This window comes from Zea mays, chromosome 5, assembly GCF_902167145.1.
Source record: "Zea mays cultivar B73 chromosome 5, Zm-B73-REFERENCE-NAM-5.0, whole genome shotgun sequence".
In the NCBI taxonomy this organism is placed as follows: domain Eukaryota; kingdom Viridiplantae; phylum Streptophyta; class Magnoliopsida; order Poales; family Poaceae; genus Zea; species Zea mays.
Genome location: NC_050100.1, coordinates 46,901,263 through 46,906,550, shown reverse-complemented (window position 1 = coordinate 46,906,550; position 5,288 = coordinate 46,901,263).

The following is a 5,288-nucleotide window of genomic DNA, read 5'->3' as shown; positions in this document are numbered from 1 at the left end:
AGACCCGGGCGCGAACATAATCACCAGGTGTGCTGGGACCAAGTCTCACACATATGATGATTCATGGCACAGGATCGAATGTCACATCTTTACTGTATAATAGGAGTTCTATACAAATTAAATAAATAATTACATTATAAGGAGACAACGGTCCAGCAACCCATAGTTGAGTGGGAGACGACGGCCTAGACCTCTCACGAACACATCGCAGCATCCTCCAAGCCTTATCCTGTGGTACCTGTTCTTGACCTATGGGGGGGGGTGTGAGACAGCAAGAGTGAGCTCACATACGTTCATCGCTCAACAAGTTGTGGGGAATAATGTGCATGAACTCGCCAAAGGTGGGAGCTCACGTGAAGTGTAAGGCTTACCAAAGAGGATGGTTAGAGCTGAGCATTGCTTTTAAAGTTGGTCAAAATTTTATTAGCAATTACTAAGTATAAGTAAATACCAACCCAATTAAGTAGTAGAACAAAAGTAACAACATCACCTGCGATGCAATGCATATGACAAATTGAATTTAGTTCCATAATTTAATCATCAGAGAGTCCTGAGCTGCTCATGACCGTGAGCTCGGCTAGTATACCAGTTTTACACTCTGCAGAGGTGGTACCCTTTACCCACAAGTCATGTTACCCATCTGCCAAGGGATCGCGACTTCCCATACAACTCTACCGAGGAGGCGAGGCAGGGTAACACTACGAGGCCTTTACAAAGTTCCACTAGCTTCAAAAACCCGCTACAGTTTATAGGAAGCTCCAATGCAGGGTTCTTGCCTGACCGCCATCGCAGCAAAATCAACCAAGCACCTCCCTACACTGACCACTCCCCTACTGCCCTTGCCCCTTTCGGGTAAGGTAGTCCTCCACTAGCTTTCCTAATTAATCAGCCAAGGGCGTCCATAAACCCTTGTGGTGGCACGTGTTTCTCAAGTTAAGCTCTATGTTCCAATTAACATTAATGATCTTGACATGAACATAAATAGAATAACAAAGTAACTGGAAAATAGATATGATAAATAATTATCCCAAATCCATGTAAAGCAATAGCAAACTACCCAAGTGATTCAGGGGTAAACAAGGTAATGAGATAAACAATCTAGGGTAACCTATTGGGTCCCATCAAAATTAACCTATGCATGAATAAATGATATTAAAGAACATTATTGGGTAAAAAGTGGTCAAGGGCACAACTTGCCTGGCACTTGAGATTCCAGTTAACAGGGTGATTCTTCGGATTCCTCGTGACCTCACCGCTAGTCGTAGCAATACAAACAAACAGTGTATAGACAAAATTAACATCACACCAAACATAAGAACAAACTGCGTAATCATAATCTATGCGAGGCTACGAGATCGTAGGTTCGAGAACTACTAAAATTGGAGTTACGGTTATAAAGTTGTAATTTTTGGAAGACCTACGTGATTAAGTAATTAACACTAGGTCTTGTTTTGATTCTATAAAGATAATCCAAAGAAATAATTATTTCAACTTTAATCTTACTTATAACTTGGCTGGATATCTTATTTTAATCAGATTGCAAATATAGGCAGGTTAGCTTTGAGTAGAAGAGTCACTCTAGTAAACATAGGTTAAATAAATATCTAACTATAAAAGTATGAGATATGGTATAATCAATGTTGTTAATGCGTAGTAAATATTTATACGAATCTAACGCAACTTGAACAGATCAATTCGGAGTTAAAACAAAGGAGTTATGAATTTTACAAGTTATTGGAATTATTTTTATACTAATAATCATTATCTCGAAATTGTTTTAGTTAATTCAATGAACTGTGGACAGCGGACAATATTTTGAAGTCCCCCAGGGTGCTCTGTGCAAGTTATATGACCTTATTATAATGCTTTTAATCCCATATTGGATGGCGGGTTGGTTTTACAAAAACTGAGGGGTTCTTTTGTAAGTTATCCTGGTGAAGGGGGGTATGGCTGTTTGTGAGCCACAAGATTAGATTTGGATGGCCCAGATCGATCCCGAGCCCATAACCTGTGCAGACCGCACGATTGAAGATTAATGGCCCGTGATGTACCCCCCGCTAGAGACTCCATCCAAGCGTTCGATCCTTACGGACGGACAGGATTCAATTACGCCACGGGGTCAATCCTGGCCGCCCAATCCAACCGATGGTCCAGATTCACTTACTCGAAGCGGTACGCATACTGTCTTAATCGTGACCGTTGGTTACGATCCAACGACCGACGCTGATCCCCTATCTCATGTCGCAGACACCGGCGGTGGCGTTCACCAGGGCCGGCGGCGCCATGGCTGATGAGCAGGCACCAAGGTTCCAGTGTTCGATTCCTAGTGGATCCTAGAGCAAAACGTCATGATGACCATAGGGAAGTGCGAGCGAGGCCTCACCGATGAAGAAGGCGGGAACAGGGCCAGCCATGGCGCAGGGCGGACCGGCGGCAGAGATTCATCAACGGCGAGAAATTCACAGTGCCCCATGGCTTGGAACACGGTGAGCCGATGGAAGAGGGGCGGGTGCGGATCCGTTCTTATGCACCGAGGTTAGGAAGTCCGCGCGGGGATCATGCCATGGTTCACGGAGCTCGGAGTTCACGGCACGCTGAGCGGAGGTGTTGGGGCGAAGGCAAAGATGCCACCCTTCGCTCAAGGCCTTCGCTGCAGCCGCTGGTCCGACAGAGACAAAGCGGGCAGGGACACCCTTCGCAGGACTCGGCACTTTGACGAAGGCCTGCGGCGACGTCCTCCCACGGCGTGTCCTCGTTCAGTCCCAAGGCCCACGTGTGATCTGGCCCATTGTAACGGGCCCCGTGTGGCCGCCTCTGTACTACGGGCCTAACTTGTAAAGGGATACTTGTAATTACAGTTTGTAACCCTGCTTTATGGGAATATTCTGGGGATAAAATAGGTGTATGAGGGCACATGCGTCCTTAACACAAGACGCTGGGCACTCAGATACCTATAAATACCCCCGCACAGTGCCCGTGAGAGGCTAGATTAACAGAGCTATTGCCCCCGTGCACGTAACCCTGTTGTCACCACTGTTCACCCTTGTTGGCCTTCTTGCTGCTGAGAGCAAGTTCCAACATTTGGCGCTGGGCACTCAGATACCTATAAATACCCCCGCACAGTGCCCGTGAGAGGCTAGATTAACAGAGCTATTGCCCCCGTGCACGTAACCCTGTTGTCACCACTGTTCACCCTTGTTGGCCTTCTTGCTGCTGAGAGCAAGTTCCGACATTTGGCGCCCACCGTTCGTGCTACGACAAAACCACCCGCGATGGCACCCAAGAGAGCTAACCCCAAGGCTGACGAGGCTGCGAAGGCAGCACTGCTGGCCGCAAGAAAGGGCAAGGCCCTCGCCCTCACCCAATCCACCCACCAAGAGCCCACCGAAGACAACATTCCCCGCACCTGCGAAGACGACACCTTCCGCACCTGCGGGCCCGAAGAACAATCGCGGCCGCCCCCAGGCTTCGCCCCAGTGGAGGGCGCGGATCTCACCGAGGATGGCGAGGTCCTCGGCGTCTCAACAGAAGAGCAGTTACAGCTGCGCGCCCTGCGCCTCAAGAACCGCAATCTCCAGAGGCAAAAGGAGATACTGGAAGCCAAGCGCCAACGTGTGTCCGCACTAGCCAAGGTGCGGCAGATGATACGCGACGAGGAGCAGAAGGCCCAAGACCTCGAGCGCGAGATCGCGCTGATGCAGCGCGAAGGCCACCTCGGTCTACAGCAAGAGCCACCCCTCCAGCAGCGCGCGCAACCGGAGGACACGCGCGAAGGCCATCTCGGCCTGCAGCATGGCCCACCCCTGCAACACCGGCCGCAGCCGGAGAACCCGCGTTTCCCCCAACATGATTACGCCTTCCAGCACGGCGCACCATTCCAAGGGGTCAACTACCTCGATGAGCGAAGTCCCCTGGCGCCACACCTGCAAGTGACGCCGTGGCCAGCTAACTTCCGAGCAGGGGCATATCCCAAGTACAACGGCAGCACCGATCCGGCGCAATACATAATGAGTTATCAAGTCGCCGTTGCATCTGTCGGAGGGGACGACGCCACAATGGCGAAGTCTTTCATCATCGCCCTAGAGGGCCCAGCACTCACCTGGTTCACCAGATTGCCTCCGCTGTCCATTGATTCGTGGAGAAGTCTCAGGGACAAGTTCCTTCTCAACTTCCAAGGGTACCGCCCAGACACCGACGCTTTGGCCGAGCTCTCGCTTTGCAAACAGCTGGAAAAGGAGACTCTGCGGGAGTATTACCGCAAATTCCTAACGCTCAAGTCACAGCTGCCCTCCGTCGATGATCAGATCGCCATCCACTACGCCATCAGTGGCCTGCGGGCCGGCGTCCTCTACAGCCACTGTATAAGAGATCCACCCAAGAACCTTCAGGAGCTATATCAGCTCTTCGAAAAATATGCCAAATCCAAAGAGCTCCACCAGCGCAAGGTCGAGTCACAACGCAAACCCAAAGATGCCCCGCAGTCCAGCCGCACGTGGACAAGGACTCCGCAGCCAGACTCCGGTCGAGAGGGCCGCAGTCAGCAGCAAGTGCACAACATCGCAAACCAGCAGCCTGCTACTGACCCCCCTCGTCGCCAGGAATATCCCCCCCAAGGCCGCGGGAACGGAACTCGTGGCAGGGGCCGAGGGCGCGCGCAGCCGCCGCGCCGGTTCTACTGCCTTTTCCACGGCGAAGACTGCGCCCACCAAACCAAAGACTGCCCCGAGACGAAGGCCACCAGAGACAGAATGGCGCGGGCGCAGCCAGCCGACAATCCCAGAATTGTCGCGCATAATTACCAGCCACCCCCTCCACCATACATCCACGCTCCCGCTCCGCATCCACCGCACCACGCTTACCAACACCATCAGGAAGTACAAATCGTACCTCCTCCACCCCCACCACCACACCAGCAACACCAAAACATCCCCCATGCCCCAAAGCAGGAAGACTTCGCCGATCAACCATATCGCGGAGTCATTCACATGATAACAGGGGGGTCTAGCACCGACTTCGACACCAAGCGGCAGAAGCGGGACCACTACCGCAGCATCAACCATGTCGCCGTCACTGGCCCAGTCGTGCAGACGAAGTGGTCCCACATACCGCTAACCTTCGACGCACGAGACGTCGACCTGCGCAGCGCCCCCCACATCGACGCTATGGTAATCAATTGCAGCGTGGCAGGCTGGGACTTACACAAAGTCCTAGTCGACAACGGCAGTCAGGCAGACATCATCTTCCTCCACGCCTTCGACCGCATGGGTATAAGCCACAGCTTGCTGAAG